The sequence below is a fragment of the Erpetoichthys calabaricus genome, chromosome 2 (assembly GCF_900747795.2).
Source record: "Erpetoichthys calabaricus chromosome 2, fErpCal1.3, whole genome shotgun sequence".
In the NCBI taxonomy this organism is placed as follows: domain Eukaryota; kingdom Metazoa; phylum Chordata; class Cladistia; order Polypteriformes; family Polypteridae; genus Erpetoichthys; species Erpetoichthys calabaricus.
In genome coordinates, this window is record NC_041395.2 from 35,593,533 (window position 1) to 35,614,231 (window position 20,699).

Here is a 20,699-nt window from a genome sequence, read left to right on the forward strand (position 1 = left end):
TACATCCTGAAACAATCATAAGGTCCTGTAAATGACTTGGCATCAGAAAAGAATATAAAATGTTGAACATAATGGAATAAGGGAGAGGAAAAAGTAATTCAATGTAGATGTCTGGCAAAATATTCTATAAAATAAGTTAAATTAATAAATGATAAGCTTTAAATCTATACAATAAAAACAGAAAAAAAAGTTTTCGATTCTATAGGAGTAAACATAATAATCACAAAATAATAATAATTTAAAAAATCTAAAACCAAACTCTTTTTATAAAAGAATCAGCATTTAATTTTTCACAGCCATCTTATTGATGCATAGGTAATGTCTTCTGTATTCGGCAAGTTTTGTTGTCTTTCCTAGAAATTAAAGAAAATAATTTTAGCCAAGAAATCTTTCATTAGAAAAAGACAATTAGAGTAAAAGTAGAAAACATAAGCATAAAATGAAATTTAATAGTGTAAAGTGTTGCTAGATAATTGACAACATTTGCAATATTCTAACCCCTCCTGTTGTTCAAAGCCATGCAATAGAAGGTGATCAGCCATGCTCAGCCCAAGAGAATAAGAATCCAACTAAATTGTGGAGCTAATTAGTTGGAAAGAGTAATATAGTGAATGTAGTAATGGGAGGGGTACCTGTAGTATGTGTCCTGGATTTGGGATCCATGATTACTGAAAGTTTCTTTAAAGAGAATTTTGAACCTAGGGGTGTGGAGATGTTTAATGATTGTGGTTGACTTTGCCTTAAAGTAGACAATGTGCTAGAAATTCCATATCTGGGTTATATGGAACTAGATATAGTTACTATGAGTCAGAAGTTACCAAAGAGGAATTTTGTTGGTGAAAGATTCTTTCGCCGGAAAAAAAGTATTACTAAGGGCACTTCCTGATTTGGTTGGAATGAATGTTATCCGTGATTTCATCAACAAGGGATAGAGAATCTGCAATCTGCATATATAAAGCAATATGGCACTGGGTGGGTAAGTATATGCTGTAGGAAGTATACAGGCAGCTTTATTGGCATCCTGATGGTCTGTTTGTGAAAATGAAGAGTTCTGAGACACAAAACATTTAAGCAGGTATGGTGCAGGTATCGGGCTTACAAAGTGTAAAAGAGATGGAATGTTCAGTCCTTGTGGAACCATTAAATGTAGAAGAAGTGTGCCTCCCTCCAGATATTGTGATGGGTTGCACATATAGCAGTGTTAAAAAGGGTATGTTGTATGTTCCGTTTTTAAATTTGGCCAAGGAAGATATGTGGTTGCAGCTAGCAAGGTTGAGTGGAGTGGAAGTTGCCCATTTTGAAATAGAGGTAGCCTTTAGAAGGGAGGAAGAGGAGGGAACAAAAAAGGTGGTTTCATGTGAGTCAAGTGCAGGTGGGAGATAAGGTAGGGGCCAAAGATAATAATTAATGCCTCTTTTTCTAGGGCCTGATACTGGTCAAGTGGAAAAGGTTAAAGAAATGTTGGAAAAACATGCATCTGTTTTTTCCCACTGGTGACCAGTATTTGAGATATACTGAGGTAATCTAGCATGACATTCCTGTTATTGACGAAGTTCCTGTTTGTCAAAGATCTAGTAGACTTTTCCACCTAGTCAATATGAGGAGGTTAAGGCCCATATTCGTCAGTTGTTACAATGGAAGGTGGTCAGAGAGTTGCAGTCCTTATTCATCCCCAATTGTGGTGGTTCGAAAGAAGAATGGTTTCCTCAGAGTGTGTGTAGATTACAGACAGCTGAATGCAAAAATGATAAAGGATGCCTTTCCACTTCTTTGGACTGAAGAATCTTGGGATTCCTTAAATGGTGCTTTTTGATTTTCTACCACCTTGCAAGTGGATATAACCAGGTAGCAGTTGCTGAAAATGACAGACTCAAAAAGCATTTTGTATGCCTTTTGGTTTGTTGGAGTTTAATCAAATTCCTTTTGGACTTTTCAATGCACCTAGTGTAGAAGGAAATTTTTTTATATTAACATAGAAATAGCAAATTAACATAAAGAGCCATAAAAAGTAATTAAAAGCTTCTAAAACATTAGATTAAGCATAAATTAGAATATTGAGGAAATAAGATAAGTCAAGTAAATAGTTAACTAAAAATCAGTCATTTTGCATTATTTTTTAAGCTTACAGCAGAATTGCTAGTGTGGGAAAAGAACAGATAAAGATAAAAAGGTTGAGAACACCTGTGTCAGAGATAGGAAGCTAAAAGAGGCCAGCTGAAATTTTGAATCAGCAAAGATGGCAAAAAAGGCATTGCTGCCAAGGTCAGGTGAAGTAATGCAAGGAAAATGACAAAATATGTTCTATATATATATATATATATATATTCACAGCATTCGTAGTCTGTGTCACAATCTGATTGTATGGGTGGTTACCTATCAGGTAACGCTTGTGGTTGGCCAGCAATCTGCTAACATCCGCCACGGTGCCCTCAGTTTGTGAAGAGCAGATCATAGAATGGTTGAAATAGTTTACTGTCAAATAAATGCAGAGTACATGACACGTGTTTCGCCCTCATTCTGGGCTCATCAGGTGTACACACTCCACTGCACTCCCTCTCGGGAATCGAACCTCGGACGTCAGCGGCGATGCCCCTAACGTTGCGCCACGGCGTGTGGTTCGTTTATTTGACAGCATGTAGATCAGGGTAATTACATTCACGGCATTCGTAGTCTGTGTCACAATCTGATTGTATGGGTGGTTACTTACCAGGTAACGCTTGTGGTTGGCCAGCAATCTGCTAACATCCGCCACGGTGCCCTCAGTTTGTGAGGAGCAGATCATAGAATGGTTGAAATAGTTTACTGTCAAATAAATGCAAAGAGTACACGACACGTGTTTCGCCCTCATTCTGGGCTCATCAGGTGTACACACTCCACTGCACTCCCTCTCGGGAATCAAACCTCGGACGTCAGCGGCGATGCCCCTAACGTTGCGCCACGGCGTGTGGTTCGTTTATTTGACAGCATGTATATATATACTGTATATATATATATATATATATATATATATATATATATATATATATATATATATATATATATATATATATATATTTATTTAGATAATTAGTAATACTAGCATTTAACCTAAGTACTGAAATCAAATATGAATTAAGCATGCCAAGCAAATGATTAAATAAAGGCACATGCTATAGTTCGCTGTTAATTAACAATATAAATAGTTTGGAAAGCTTAAAGGAAACCCATATATGGAATTGAGGCCTTGACCAGTTAGAGAAAAACAGCATAGAAAAGTAAAATACCAGGAGGGGGCCAAGAATAGGGAAATAAAGAGATAATAAGAGTTCCCATGAGAACCCAAGGTTCGGCCGGGCAGGAGTTGAAGGGAGTCAGAGGGGATGAGCAAAAGAGCTCATTTGAGCGAGGTCGAAGAAGATAGGAAATGACATCAGAAAAGCCCAACGATGGTAAGAGGAAGCCTTCTGCCCAGCCTTAGACCAATCAAAATAAGCAGAACAGAAACCTAGAGAAAACAATGGACAGTAAAGCCAGATGCAGAATGAGCTAATTGAGCAAGGACAAATTAATAAGAAAATGATATATAAGTTTTGGATTTTGAACCGGTCCAGGCTCAGCTCAATTTGGCCATATTGGGTTGAGTCCTTGTTATTTTTATTATTAATATTATGCTTATTTTATTGCAATAAAACTGTAAACTCTGTTTGCCTATCCCGAGTCTCCTAATAGCCTTTATTTCAGGTAAAAAGCCTTCTGATGACGAATTTTTTAGCCACGACAGTAGTACATTTCAGTGGTTGATGGGGGGAATCTTGGGTGATGAGCAATTTCAATCCTTATTGCTTTGAATGGATTTTGTCATCTTTACCAAATTTGAAGAACATATGCAGAGACTGGACCATGTACTGTATTTGGGCACATTAAAGAAATTGACCTAAAAGTAAACCCTAGTAAATGCTCTCTTTTTAAGACTGAAGTAAAGTATTTGGGGCATGTTATTTCTAAAGATGGGGTAAAAACTGACCCTGAGAAAATACAAGCTGTTTCTAGCTGGAGATGCCCAACTAATGCAGAATTGAGATAATTTCTAGGGTTTGCAAACTATTATAGAAGATTTGTAGCTGGATTTGCACAGATCGCAGCCTCTCTACATCACCTTGCTGCACAAGGGGTTGATAAGAAAGGGGAAAAAAGGCTAGGTCATCTTCACAGGTCCTGTTGGTGCAATTGTGGGATGATGACTGCAAAGCGGCATTTGAGAAATATAAAGTAAAGTTAATTTCTTCCCTATTGCTGGCATATGCAAATTTCAATGACTCTTTAGTTTTAAAGATATTGTAGATACCAGTCACCACGTTTTTGGGAGCGGTTCTGTCTCAGGACCACGAAGGTCACAGAAAACCAATCGCATATGGAAATAGAGGACTGCATCCAACAGAGAGGAACATGAAAATTATAGTGCTATGAAGCTGGAATTTCTCACGCTAAAATGGGCAGTAACTGAGATATTTCAAGATTATTTGTTGGGAAGGAACTTTACAGTTTTTACAGGTAACAGTCCTTTGAGCTACTTGTGGACAGCTAACCTGGGTACAGTGGAGTAAAGATGGGCTTCTCAGTTGGCCCTTTGTAATAAGAATATAGTTTAATGTCACTGTGCTATGTACAAAAATTATTTTATAAATCCATTCACATTTACAGGCCAGGCCAAAGTTAGCACACAGGGGCTTTCAGCATTTAGAAGTACTGGGTCAAGCATAGGACAAGATAGACAAAGACAGCTGGAGGAATGTATAGTCAGCCTAAAGACAGGTGTATAGTATTTTGTCCTCTGTTAACAGTCAGCACAAAATGGAAATGGACTATTTACCTAAGTAATGGCCTGCACGTGGAGAAGACAGTATAAAAAGACTTGGACAGCAGCCAAACACTTTGAAGCATCATGGATGGGTGATATCGTCATCCATCCTGAAAAGCGTTCCAGCGCAGCGACGCAAAATGGCAGACTGTATAGATCAAGATCCCACCTTGGTATTGTCTTGCTATTGGCTTCCTGTCTGTAATGCTGTGTAAATCATCAGTAAAGAAAGCTAAGTAATTTTCTCTTATGTGATTTTACCCGCCGTATCACTATGGGAGGGATATCACCTTTTAATATCATATCTATATAGTTTTTGGTTACTTAAAACGCCGCAATTACAAATGAACCTATTCCAACTAGGGAGCTAGAGGCCCCTATCAGAAACACCCTGTTTGATTTTGATATTTACAGACCAGGAAAGAATGATAATGCAGATGCATTGTCTTAACAGTATACTGCTCATGAGACATGAAATTTTGTAACAGCTCCTGAGGTACAAGTCACCTAAGTTCAAACAATTCCAAGTGTTTGTAAAGGATGTATAAGACAAGAGGAATCTAAAGATGTGGACTTTATGCTTTGGTGCAGAGTGTGTCATCCTTTCCAGAATTTTCACAGAAGCAATTAAATCTCTTACTAGAAATGGATTAAATCATTGGACAATTTCTTCATTTTTGGAGGAGAGGTAATCCACCAGGTCCCTGGGAACGGGGTAAGGTGTCAAAACTAACACTTAATTTAAGGCAATGGGAAATGATAGAACAAGCTGGGCTCTTGTACAGTACAGAGTGGTGAATGAGGATGGAAGACTGATAAAGGAGATATCGTTGCCCAAGGGTTTCCAGGAAGATGTACCTACCTAGTTGCATAATAATCATGGTCATCTAGGAATAGAACCTTTCATCTGGTACTAGAAAGATGTTATTGGCCAAAGATATACGAAGACATTGAATCATGATGTAAAAACTAAGCTTTGTCTGATTAACAAAAGATGTGCAACCGAAAGGCAAAGTTGCAATGGGTTATTTGAGAGCATGTAAGTGCCACGGCCCACCTGCCAAGTTGTTTTGCCTGCCAAAGGTAAAGTCATCCCTGATGGAGGATCGCAGGAATCATGGGAAAGAGGGGTCCCTTCATCGGATTGGCAGGCCCGGCGCTGTTTCAGCTGTGGAATGGCCAAATGGGGGAGGCAGCTTAATAGTTGAGTTCTCCAGGATTCTAAACAAATCCAAATCTTATTATGTGATATCATCTACTGTTAAATTCTGCTCCGTACTTCTAAAATTTTTATTTTTATACTGTATTGAGGATTTGTTCTGTTCTGTGTATTTTATTGTATTGTATTGTATTGACCCCATTCTTTTGACACCCACTGCACGCCCAGCCTACCTGAAAGGGGTCTTTTTGTACTGCCTTTCCCAAGGTTTCCTAAATTTTTTCCCTACAAGGTTTTTTTTTGGGAGTTTTTCCTTGCCTTTTTAGAGAGTCAAGGCTGGGGGGCTGTCAAGAGGCAGGGCCTGTTAAAACCCATTGCAGCACTTCTTGTGTGATTTTGGGCTATACAAAAATAAATTGTATTGTATTGTATTGTATTGTATTGTATGTAAGCCCTTGGAAGTTGTCGCAATGGATTTTACTGTGCTTGAACCATCACAAGATGGTATTAAAAATGTTTTATTATAGATGTGTTCTCAAATTTCACCATTGCAGTGCCAGTAAGAGATCAGAAAGCAATAAATGTGGTTGGTGTTTTAATAAAGGAATGGATCTTTAGATATGGAAAGAATTCACTTTGATCAGGGATGATGTTTTGAAGGACAAGTACTGTAGTTCCTTCATTTTGAAGAAAAGCAGGACCGTGCCATGTCACTGGTAAAGGGAATTGGCAATGTAAAAGCTTTAATAGAACGCGACTGAAAATTATGCCACAGGATATTCATTTTTTTACTCTTTCTGTTTGGGAGATCACCTAGGCTGGTAAGAGATTCCATATAGATTGTGGGGATGTTTGGAAAAGAAGTTAGTGTATACAATTGTGCTGGTAGATGGGTTCAAGCCACCTTGTAACATGCACTGTTATGAATTGTGACTCTAAATTCATAACGTGTACTTTAAAGGGATTTTATGGAGATTTTAAGCATATATGTACAGTATTTTTTAAGAGTCAAGATGTTTTAACTAGTTTTGTTTTGTAGATACGATGGGGCTTGTCACGTTTTTCTTTACATTTTTCATGATAGTGTTAGATTGATTTGCCATTGTTGTGCCGTTCTGTTTGTCATATTATCGTTTCACTAGTTCTTGAGAGGTTTGGGGTTTTATTGCACATTCCAAATTTCATTTGTATTCTTGTTTTAACGGAAGCCTTGACTAGTTGTATTTTGTTTTTTGTGGTTTGTAATAAATTTAATTTATAGGACTGCATAAAGGCATGAGCATTTGTTTTAAATGCAGTACTTGTGCTATGCATTGTTTGACAAAGCATCATTCCATTTTGGAAGGGGTTCTCAGCATATGATATTTGTTCTTTGCGCCTTGAAAAATTCCTTAATATGTTCAAAACATAATCTGTGATGAATGGTAGGCTGCCTCACAGTACAATAACATTAAGAAAATCTGGCCTGTGCTATTGTATGAATAAAAGAGTCCTTTTAAAATCATGACTAATTGGTATTTAACAAATCTGTTGCCTTACTATTCTATATGAAGCCTGTTGTGGATTTAAATGAAGGTTCTTTCTAGGGCCTTCATGTGGATGGCTCTTTTGGGAAGCAAAAATGGTTCCCCTATGGCATCACTCCGAACAACCACTCTGATAACCATTGTTTTTAAGAGTGTGGACCTGAGGAAACATGCAAACATCCACAAAGGGAGAGCCCAGGATGTAAATCCCTGGGTCCTTATTGAGATGCAGCAGCGCTACCACTACACCGCGCCTTACTGTTCCTTACCTTAAACTTTTTTTAAGTGTTTAGTTTAATTTGTTAAATTATGCGTAATTAAAGATTTACAATATATTAAGAAAATGAAATTACACAGTACTAATGTGGCTTGAATGTTATTTTTGCAAACCACAAAACACTTTTGCTTTTATTCATGCTAGTTCCTTTATTTATTTATTTATTTATTTGTTTATTTATTTATTTTTTCAACAATGTCACAAACCCATAAAAACATTACCAATAATATATCAAAAATGTACAATTGTAGCCAATATAAAAACAATACTTTTTTACTTTAAGTCATTCAAATTGTGGTTTTTACTTCCATAATCAATCTAAATCCCATTGGAAAATATGCAGTCACTGTGTTAATCTATGACCAAATTAAAAAGTGGGAAACTACTGGGTGCAAACCATCACAGGGCAATGAGGGGCTTACTGAACTTGTACTGACAACAATTAGCAAAATTTGTGCCACTAGGGAAACTTTGCTATGTGACACCTTGTCAAAGCCCCACATTGGGCCAGTGCGGTATATAATTGGGTTTTCCAAAACACACACTGCCCACGGTCCATGTGTGACTATATTGTTCATTACTTTTAGAAATGCTTTGGATGTCTTAAGTGTTCTCAGTGTAACACTATTTTAAAGTGAAAATCGGAAGATGTTGAGCACAGGCTAAGAAAACATCACAATGGGATCATGGTATTATTTGCTTAATACTAGTCAGAATTAGGTTTTTTAGACATAAACATTTTTAAATGAGATAATGTCAACCCAGTCCACATAGAATTTCAGGTCCTGTTTTAAAAGCATTATTGACCAACTATGATAACTTTAATTCCATGAAACATTAGCCCCAAAAATGTACGTGGGCATACCTCAGTACTTTTGTCTGTCTTCTTCTTCCACCGCTATACTGTTTTCGTATGGAGTTGCTATTTTTTTTTTTTTCGCCAATGGAAGTAGTGATATTTTACCCAATCTTAATCTAATTTAGTTTTCCAGTCATTTCCAGTCATTTCAATTATTAAGAGTACTACACAATAACTTTTGAAGTTTAGAAGTTAAAAAATTAATTTGTATTTTTTAGGCAGAGAAACAACTCAAGATACTGGATGAAACAACCTAAAAAAAAAACAACCTTTTAGATTAAAAAAAAAAAAAACTTTAAAAGATCCCCTCTGGAGTTTCTAAACAATTTTGTGCCAGTTTTGTAGCTGTAAAGCAAAAAGATTAAACATCAATAAATAAAATGCATCACTGAATAAATGCAAAATAAAAATAGTAAAGGGAAACAGCAGGGCTGAAGGCAAAACCAATGGCAGTAAAATAAAAGGATTAAATGGCATTTCATTATAAGAAAAACAGCATTGCTGATGTGCTTAAGCTTGAAAAGTAAAATTGAAGCAGCCAGTTTGAAATAATATATAACTGGAGACCCTCATGCAAAAGCCCACTCCTCCTCAAGCCCACTCCTCTGCATGATTCAAGCACAGAAGAATCTCTTTCCTTCTTATCGCCACATGTATCACTTCTGGTGCTTCTGATGCTAAAAAACATCTTGCAGCCATGTTCTTTTATAAATTGCAGGAATACAAAGTTATGAACAAATTCAACATGCAGTTGTGATTCTACATTTGTATTTTTTTTTTACTTTTTTTCTGATGGCTTTATAACTTTTGCTGTTTTGAGACATGGATTTTGAATTTTTCAACCAGGCCATCACATTCTAAAATATTTCCCTTACCAGAGTTAGTGCATTTTAGGGATTTCATTTCCACATGTTTTATTTGCTTTGGTTTCTGTGTTGCTGCTAAATTGCAAGGTAATTAATGACAACTTTGACCAGATGACGAGTATATGAAAAAGCCTCACGACCTTTGCTTTATCACAATCACTGAGGAAACATCTCTGTATATCTAGTATAAATTATAAATATATAGAAAAAAAAGTAGACACGCTTAAAATATAACTTGTTCCTGCCCCCCAAAAAATCATATAATAATAAATGAGGATTATAGGGATACCCTACAAAAAGCATTGTTTTTCATGAGACAATCATACTCCAGCAGCACCGGAATATTAATCAACAATACTTCCCTTTGTACAAACGTGGAGTCTGTGGTGTTTATAATTTAAAAGATAAAAACATCATTTACTGTATATCTTATACCCATTTCCTTCTACATTCTAAATATCTTTGAATAATCAGTAGAAACTAAAGAATTTTTAGGAAATTTGTGTAAATAAGAACTCCACCCTGAAAGTTTTCTAGTTTGTGGTCTATTTAAATCAAGCATTTTTTTTTCTTTTGAAAATATTTAGCCATTAATACTCATTTTCAACAGATCTAAAACAATAAGCACTGTTTATGTGATTAAAAGTTTAAACAACACCTTTTGGTCAGCTTCCTGTGGTATCCATAGAGTCAAAAAACTGTCCACACAGTTATCTAGAAGACATAAGAAATAAAACTATGTGACAAAGCTGCAAATATGAAATTCAAATACAGTACTGTATATTCAAGTAGTGTTAACAATACAATATGTGGCTTACAAACAACATGTACAGTTAGTATAGTTTAATTTAGTAAGTTCTGTTTTATCTTACTAAAGTGTAAATTATCAGTTTAGGTAATGCTTTTATGAGATGAAGAAATCAAAGGCCTACTAGGTATTGTTCAATGGTGAAATAGTCAAAAAAATGTATATCTGAATGAGCTGTTTTTAAAATTCTTTTACACTCAATCCCAGAACAAAACAAACAAAGCAAATTGATAACCATCATCTTTATGATAATAATTATTGTTTCCTGGACTTGTACCTGCAGTTTTGCTACACCTCCAGCTGTAATTAAGTTCCAGTTTTACTTAAAAATGTTGTTACTTCTGCATTTTATGCACCAGAACAATAACTCTCTAATCAACTGCTGTTAACCGTGGAATTCAGCACAGATATGTGAATTGTATTCACAGTAATTGATTATTTCTCGTAATAATTAAGATGTTACATTCTTATTTCTTTCACAGTCTTAATTGTAACATCAGCCACTTCATGCTGAGCACACAGGTTAAAATTTAGATTAATTTTTATGGCCCTGTCCAGCTCTATTTGTTTAACAGCTCATCTCCTGGTATCTCCTCCATACTCTTTAGACCTTCTTACGACAGCATGTATAGATGTGACATCCTGGAGGAGATGGACAACCTGTGCAACCTGAATTGTGATGTACCATTTGTTGGAATGCATTTTATTACTGATATCAGGCATTTCAATGCTTCATCCCAGAACACTAGTTAAGTTTATTTTAAATAAAACTTTTGAAATATTTGAGCTATATACATTTATTTATTTATTTTATTTTATTTATTTACTTATTTATTCTTACATATTTATTGATTGGCTGTATTATTTGTCCTGTGACTCTGTGTCCTTGTTTTTTATGTTTCTGTTGCTTTATGCATATGAATTTCCCCTTGAGATAAATAATGTTTATCCAATGTAATCTTATTACAAAATGCATTCCATTCAATGGTGTACTGCAAACATTAATGCCGAATGTGCTTAAATCTGTATTGATTAGTTACATGTCAACAAGTCTTAAATGGGTAGCGCAGTTGAAATATGGGTATATATATGTTTAATCTGATCAGTATATATATATATATATATATATATATATATATATATATATATATATATAGTCACACCTGTCAGCTGTGAGTGAGTTGCAGATGTAGTTTCATTTCATTCCACAGGTTCTGAACACCACCCACCAGAAGAAGAGATCTAAAGACAGCATCACTGTGCCTCTAGCTATAAATATAAGCATCACTATCAGAGGATGTCGCTATCATTTGACCTTGGCTTGTGGCACACATATTGCTCAGGCAAACATTCCTTCTTGCTTTTACTACCTTTGCAAATAAATGGATATGGTTTTACATAGCCTTTATTGTCACATTAGAATAATCTAGACTAGAACAAGCCATTCAGATCAACAGAGCTCAATAGTCCAATCCGCTTAATTCTTCTAAAAAGAACATTGTCTAGTTTTGAAAGTCCCTAAAATCATACTATCTACCACACTACTTGGTCACTTATTCCATGTGTCTATGGTTCTCTGTGTAAAGAAAAACTTATTGTTTATGCGAAATGTATCCTTAACAAGTTTCCAGTTGTGTCCCCATGTTCTTGATAAAGTCATTTTAAAATAATACTTTTGTTCCACTGGACTAATTCCCTTCATAATTTTAAACACTTCAATCATGTCACCTCTTAATCTTCTTTTGCTTAAACCGAAAAGCCTGAGCTTTTTTAATCTTTCTTCATAATTCATCCCCTGTAGTCCTAGAATCAGCCTAGTCACTCTTCTCTGGACCTTTTCTAGTGCTGTTATGCCCTTTTTGTATCCTGGAGACCAAAACTGTACACAGGACTCCAGATGAGGCCTCACCAGTGCATTAGAAAGCTTGAGTATAACCTCCTTGGACTTGTACTCTACACATCAAGCTATATAACCTAACATTTTGTTTGCCTTTTATTGGCTTCTGGACACTGCCATAAGTTAGCGTAGAGTCCACAATGACTCCTAAATCCTTCTCATAAAGTGTACTCTCGATTTTCAGACTTACCATTGTGTACTGATATCTAACATTTTTACTGCCAATGTGTAATATCTTACATTTACTGACATTATATTTCATCTGACACAAATTTGTCCAAGTCTGTGTGCTGTCCAAGTTTTTCTGTAATGATTTAACTGATTCCAAAATATCTGCAAACTTAATCAGCATGTTACTTATATTCTTATCCAAATCATTTATATATATTAAAAATAGCAGCGGCCCTAGCACTGACCCCTGTGGAGCACCACTCTTAACATCAGCCACTTCTGATGAGGTTCCTCACACCATCACCTTCTGCTTCCTGTGTCTGAGCCAATTCTGTACCCATCTACAAACATCACCCTGAACTCCCACTTCTTTTAATTTGATGTTTGCTTAGATCTGCCTGATCACCATTTTTATATAATGGAATATTTGCCATTTTCCAGTCCTTCGGAATGTCCTCAGTGCCCAGTGAGTTCCTAAAAATATTTATATATGTACTCGCTAACCTCCTTGCAAACTCGAGAGTAAGTATTATCTGGTCCTGGAGATTTGTTTGATTTCAGACTGTTTAATCTGATCAGTACTTCTCCCTCTACAATTTCCAAATCACTCAGAACCTCCTTAGTAGTCCAATTTACCGCTGGGAGGTTACCAGCTGACTCACTTGTGAAGACATCTGAAAAATACAAGTTTAGAGCATCTGCTATTTCACTGTTTGTATCTTTTAATTCCCCTTTACTATTCCTGTTGCACTTCACCTCCTCAACTGTTCTTTTACTACTAAAATACTGAAAGCATCTATAACGGTCATTATTTTGCCTTATCTGCTATATTTCTCTCCAACTGTCTTTTAGCCTCCCTAATATCCTTCTTAATGGTTGCCATCATGTTCTCATATGCCCTATGATTCACTTTAGAGCTATTAGTTTTATACCCCTTACACAGCTGTTTTTTCCTTTGCATCTTTAAGTCTTGGTTAACCTACTGCTGATTTTTTTTTAAATTTCCTATTAATTCCAAAATAATGTATGTGTCCTGAATTACATGTCAAACATTTTTAAACCTGTTCCACTGCTCCTCAACTGTCTCCACACTTAAAAGCTTATCCCAGTCCATACTCCTTAGACTTTGCTGCATCTGCTCAAAATTTGCCCTACCAAAGTTAAACTTAACAATTTTAGTCTTTGCATCTATGCTCTAACAAAACACTGCATTGTATTTTGATTTGGTCACTGGACCCTATTGGTTCAATCACCTTTACACCTTCAATTCAATTCCTCATTATTTCAAAATACTAAATACAGAAACACTTCACCCTGTGTTGATGCTTTAACATACTGTGTCACAAAACAGTCACTGATTACTTCTAAAAAAATGTGGTGTGATGTCATTTGCAAGGTTATCCCAGTTAATATTCAGATAATTAAAGTCCTCCATGACTATAATATTTCCTTGTAAACTTGCCTTTTTAATATTACTGAAAAGATTTCTGTTGAAATTACTACCTGCAATGGGTGGTCTATAACCCACTCCTAATATAAGGCTTCTTTCCCTAATGCTTTCCAGGCGAAGCCACATGTCCTCACTAAGATGGGGCTCATCATTCAATTGAAGAGGACTTGCATTTAAATTCTGTTTGGCATAAACAGCAACCCCACCTCCTTTACTTTTCTGTCTATCTTTCCTAAAAAATGTGTATCCCTCTATGTTATACTCCTCCACATCTTTTGTTATTTAGCCAGGTTTCCGTTATTGCTATAATATAATTATGCCCACCTCACTTGCCTTATTTTTGATACTTCTAGCAATAAGGCAAGATATTTTTAATGTGTAACTCCTTTTACATTTATATGTTGGGTAAGAATTTGCATTGTTGCACATTTTTATTTTTACACTGTTGTTTGTTCCTCTGTGTATAGTTCTAAACCTGGCCTGTCCTAAACTACCCCCCACCCCCATTCCCTAGTTTAAACAATCCTTGAAGAACCTACTTATATGCCTCCCCATGACATTGGTGCCCCTCCGGTTCAAATGTAACCCGTCCCATCTATTCAAAAGGAGTCCCAATGCCTTGTAAATCTATACCCTTCTACCCTGAACCAAGATTTGAGCCACATGTTAAGTTTTTTAATCTCCTCAGTCTTACCTAGACTGGCACGTGGTACAGGCAGAACTTCAGAGAAGACTACCTTTTCAATTCTGCTACTCAGCCTGGCACCTAACTCTTTGAATTTGGATTGCAGAACTGACAGACTACCCTTATGTATGTCATTTGTTCCAACATGGTCAATGACAACTAGATCCACCCCCTACTCTGGCCAAAGCTTATCCACCCTTCCAGGGAAGTCTCCTACCTCTCCACAAGGAAAGCAACACACTGTGCAAGACTCTGTCTCTGGAGAAAATCTGTGCTTCAATCCCCCTAATGATTGAGTCCCCAACTATTACTACCACTCTCTTTCTGGGAACTTGTTATGAGGTAGCCCGTTGACTACCCTCTCAGAATCATCAGAGACACAATCCAGCTCTGCAAAGGCCTGAAAATAATTTGAAACTTCCAGTTCTGGGGTTGATGCCCCTGGACAGTGTGCACCCTTTACCTTGTGTCTTGTGACCATGACCCATCTATTTCTACCTCTCTGGCCTGGAATCCCTGAGCTTGAGCATGTCCTGTAGATGTAGCACTCATAGAAGACTCACTCCTCCAAGCTGTCATCCAAAAAGTCCAATATCAAACAGGACTTGTATTGCACTGCCCTCATTATTAAAATTTGATATAGGATTACCTGCGGTGGGTTGGCACCCTGCCCAGAATTGTTTCCTGCCTTGTGCCCTGTGTTGGCTGGGATTGGCTCCAGCAGACCCCCGTGACCCTGTGTTCGGATTCAGCGGGTTGGAAAATGGATGGATGGATGGATATAGGATTACTAAACTTGACTTTTGGTCCAAGACGGACTTCATCTACTCTGCGCACAACCACCCCATCTGTGTTCAGAAAAATGGTGATGTTCTTGATATTTCTTTTCTCCTGAACTAAAAACAGGATAAATTAATGATTGGAAAAATCATTATAGTAACTAACATTTGTAAAAGTGCAGAGGGTGGAATGAATATTTTTTTATAGCTTTTGAGTTTAGGAATTTTTAATGTTGCATATAAACAATGCTGCTTTAACATTTTTCTGTCAGCTTTAAATGCTCCCTTCCTAGTTTTTAGAAAAAATGAAACTTTCTTTTTTGTTTGAAATGATTCCATGTCTCCCCAGGTTGCTACTGTTTTAAGTTATTCAAAACATAAAATCAACCAAATGCTTAATCAGTCTATGTTTTAAGACAAATTTGAAGAAACATTTTGCAATGTGATTCTTTGTAGTTATAGATTTACAGTATTTTTAAAAGTTTCAATAGCAAGCAGGCTCGTGCATTTAAGATGAGCCTTTATGGTTATTATGGAATAAGTAATGCAAATTGCATTGATATTAGCAAGAACCTTATGTTCTTTTTGGATCTTCAACTGCAAAGTGATACATTTTGCACAAGTCATATTCTATATTTGAATGGCCCTGTAGTTAGCACAGCTTCTACAGTGCTCCAGTGTGCTAGGTTCAAGTGTTGCACCCACTTGTTGTCGGTGTTGATGTTGAACATCTTCACAACATGTCTGCATTTTTTTTTCCACAGTAACTTTCCATTTCTTCTCTCACTGAAAGATTTCTGTTTTAGTATAATGAACCCACTGTCACTTTATCCGACTTCTAATTGAAAGGGATGTCATACGTGATGGAAGAGTTGCTGATCTCCTCGCTTGAGTATTTCAGTTTACGCAAGGCAAAAGAACAGGGTATAACAAATCAGATGACTGTGTAATCACTTTCCAATGCAGTTTAAAATTTCCATAGTATTGCAAGCTTGCCCCTTCTACTGCTGTAGACTCACACAATGAGCCAGTTTGCAAATTTGCACTGTGGTAACTGTCTATGGCCAGCCATGAAACCACAACATCTGGATTGCAATATAGAAACAGTATCTTACCAGCCTAAGCTACCAGAAGAACTCCTGGTCTTAGATGAACAGATAATAAACCAACTGAGCCATCTAAGTTCTCCGATTTGCACTTTCTGGTGATGTTAGCTAAGAGCTCTCTCTCTCTCTCTCTCTCTTGCTCTCCCTGTTTTTCGCTCAGTTCCCATCTTACTGTGCAGCACCACTGCACCACACTTTCACAGAAATACTCCCCCTTTTTAAACAGACAGTAACATTTTGCCTGATGGAATTTGTGCCAGTGTGATGGTCTTAGGTATGGCAATTTCAGCCACAGTCTCTGCCACTTTTTTTTTTTTTTTTTGCTTGATTTCCATTGTGTCATGGTACTTAAAACATACAACATCAGACAGGTGAGACCCTTGTACCTTATTCCTCGTCACTGCATTATATGCATTGTACTTTTGGGTAAGTACTGATTTGTTGTCAGCTCTCATGCACAAAGAGCCCACACCTATGACTTAAGAAAAAAAAATGTAGTCAGGGCAAGTAACAGACCAGCAGGACTGAGTTTCTGGGTATATAATATTACATGACAAGCCATAAAAACCTGGACACAAATAAATGAACATACACAGGCTTGGTCCGCAATAGAAGTAAAATCCTGTAGTACTTCTTTATATTCCCTGCTCTGCTCTCCAATAAATGAAAGTTATCGCAAATATACTAATAACCCAATTGTGCTTTACTCACTCAGAATATGGAACCAACTTAGAAAGCATTTTAAGATGGAAAATCTTTTATCAGTGGCACCTCTGCAAGAGAACCACCTCTTTCAACCTTCTCAAGTATATCCAGTTTTTAATACCTGGAAAAGTTTTGGGATTAAAATGCTCAGAGATCTTTATATAGACAACATATTTACATCTTTTGAACAATTATGTTCAAAATTCAACCTCCCAGCTACACATTTCTTTTACTATCTTCAAATTAGAAATTTTGTTAAACAGAAATTGCCCGATTTCCCCCACCTTGCACCCTCCACAATGCTGGAAAAATACTGCTCAATTTCGAGGAAACAAACACTATTTCCGCAATATATAAAATCTTATTAGAGTCCCTACCTTTCAAAGATCCAAGAGGACATTGGGAAGAAGATCTCTTAATCAATATATCAGAAAAGGAGTGGAAGGTAGCAAAGCAGAGAATTCACTCGAGTTCTATATGCGCAAAGCATAGAATTATTCAACTAAAAATTATATACCGAGCTCATCTGTCTCGCTTAAAACTGTCCAAAATGTTTCCAGGCCAGGATCCAACCTGCGAGCGCTGCAACCAAGCTCCTGCCTCACTGGGTCACATGTTTTGGGCCTGCACCAAACTAACATCATTTTGGACAAAAATTTTTAAGTGCCTCTCAGACAGCCTTGGTATCACAATCCCTCCTAACCCACTAACAGCTGTGTTTGGTGTCCTTCCAGATGGACTTGAATTGGAGAAGGACAAGCAAACGGTGATTGCATTCACTACACTTTTGGCACACAGACTTATTTTGTTAAATTGGAAGAATCCTAATTCTCCTCTTATAAGTCAGTGGGAAACCGATGTTTTATATTATTTGAAATTGGAAAAAAATAAAATTTTCAGTTAGAGGATCTGTACAAAATTTTTTCAAAACATGGCAGGATTTAATCAATATTATTTTAGAATAAGATAAATAACTATTATCGCATTTAACTCCCTTCTCCATCTCTTATTTATATAGATATTTACTTCTCCCCTTCTTTTGTCTAATGTTGCCTTATTAAAAAGCCTTAAGCAATTTTCCTTTAGCTAAGCTCTCCTTCTCAGGGGTGGGGTTTGATTTGTCTTCAAATTTGTTGGGTTATAAATTGATCTGTTTGTATGGAATGATTACAATGAAAATTAATAAAATAAAAATATTAAAAATATATATATATATTACATGACTGTACGTCACAGAAGCATGTATTGCATGTCTCCAATTTGGTAAGATTTCAGTATGTACAATAAATGAAGTATGAGACTGAAAATAACTGGAAAAGGCATGTAATGTGACATTAGTGATCCAAATGTGTGTGTGTGTGTATGTGAGAGAATGGATCCTATGATGGTGCCCTTTCCCTGAAATGCTTTCTGCTATCTACCTCAGGTTGATGACCCTGAACTGGATTAGGTGAGTTTAAGAGTGTTATGTGTTGTTACATTTTTAAAATGGATTTTTTCTGATTTTTTTGATGTAATGTTTTCTGGAAAGTCTATATGTGCACATAACAGTCATACTGTGTATAGGTAAGTATGCCCCATCCCTCCATATTAACCAAAGCAAAAGTTTTACAGTGTAGGTAAGTAAGTAAGCATCTATGTCCAGCACCTCCATGCCAATCAGGAACAACATTCATTCTTTGTACTAACTTACTACTGCTTGGTGTGCATTAGTCAGCTTGCATCTTGCATCATACCTCTACATGTATTCGTGCAGAGTGGGTTCTTTACATGTAAATTCATTATACATGTGGGTGCATTGAAGTGAACATCAGCATGAAAAAATGAATTTGTATTGAGTCGACTTGGCGGCATCCGGCAATGAGTGCAGTTCACAACAGTCAGTTGTCAGTCAGTAGTCACCACACCACAACAATAAAGTCTAAGAAGAGATCAGCCTGAAATAAGCATTTCATTGTGAACGGCTGGTTAATGACCATGTGCGATGTCATATCATTTTCTGCTTTTATTTATTTAATGTGATGCATACAGAAACGTGCATTCAGTTGCTTGCTTTAAAACCAGTCATTTTTTATTTCAAATATTAGTTTTCACAATTTATTTTACTGTATTTAAATACTAGTATATAACATGACTATTTGTGTTGGTTTTGGAAAAAAGATTTTGCAGTTTTTATTCATTTAGACAGCTTTGCATGGGAAAGTTACTCAGAACAAGTTTATTGGGAAATATTTAGTTAATCCTGAAACTACAAGCCCACAGCAACTTAGATAAACGAACTGCCGTGCCTTTGATATAGGAGGCACATGAGGTCCACGTCTCCTGCCCTGTGTAATTCTTTGCAATTAACTGACGTCTCTGCATATGTGACTCTAGAATCAGTGTGCATTACATGTGGTGTGGGCTTAACTAGTCATCAGAAAGAAATATGTATTATATATATCATAAAAAAGTGTCACCTATTTATAAGAGTGAATGGAAAATTTTTATTTTAATGATAAATATTTATCCTTAAATTCTGATAACTGCACTTTTTTACAGAGTACTTTATTGAATAAATACAGAAAAACTTAATTTAAGAACAACAAAATGAACAGTTGTTTCTAAAACCTTACCAATTTGTTTACGGAACCAAAACAGACCTGCCAGTAGAAGAAATCCAAACCCAATTGCAATGCTGATTCCAATCAATACTTCATATGTATGAGCCATTGTACCTGTAAAATCATATGTATACAAAACTTTATTTTTCTTTTTCATGATTCAACTTAGAAAACTAAGCAAGTACTGCAGAACCTAAATGAATTATTAGGTCCAGATTTTAATTTGCCCAGATATGGAAATAAAGAGGAAACACAGTCGTGCCTGAAAGTTTGTAAACCCTTCAAGGTGGTTGCTTTTAGACACTGTGAAGATATTATTTGAACCTGAACGCTCAATGAATATATGGAGTAAATATACAGTAAAAAGAATATCTTAAATTAAACCTTCCCACACATAAAAAGGGATTTGAAGTTACAGACCATTAAACCGCAATGTTTAAGAAACCACCACAAATTTTGTGCAAAAGTAAATTAACACTTTCATTGAACAATTAATGTCACCTCCTTTACCATTAATAACTTCACATAGTTACCTGCTATAAACGATTATCAGTTACTGACATCTTGCTGGAAGGATCTTTTCCACTTCCCTTAACAGGACTCCACCAGTACTATGAAGTTTGAAGGATGTCTTCCACTGATGGACCCCTGGACACTTTCATATGTTGCGTTCCCACAGCACTATAGGAACTGTGACCTTAATGCAAAATATGTGACGTGTAAAGAAGAGAGATGTGGTGAAAAGTAAAGTGTGTTTGGGAGTTCACGGGGGACCTCCCCATTTATTGCTCTGAGATGTGGTGTATGGCCTGCTAGAGGTAGCTATGAAGAGTGATGAGGCGCAAAGTGCAGCATGATAAGGAATTCACAAGAGACCTCTCCACCTCTGAAATGATCATGACTTCACATCATTGAAGCAGCTATGATAGTTCCTAGTTGAATGAAAAGTACATACCCTGGAGTAGGAGTTT

General features: G+C 36.4%; 2 long non-coding RNA genes across 2 annotated transcripts in view; both read right to left on the reverse strand.

Annotated features, from left to right (window-relative positions):
• The window catches only part of LOC127526725 (uncharacterized), a 217,178-nt gene that overhangs the window by 168,437 nt on the left and 28,042 nt on the right, over nucleotides 1–20,699 (reverse strand). The window lies entirely within an intron of this gene.
• LOC127526726 (uncharacterized) lies at nucleotides 277–19,841 on the reverse strand. The gene is made up of 3 exons (XR_007934163.1): nucleotides 19,741–19,841; nucleotides 10,183–10,238; nucleotides 277–353 (listed from the first exon to the last, which is right to left on the reverse strand). It is a non-coding gene; the product is annotated as an uncharacterized LOC127526726 (long non-coding RNA).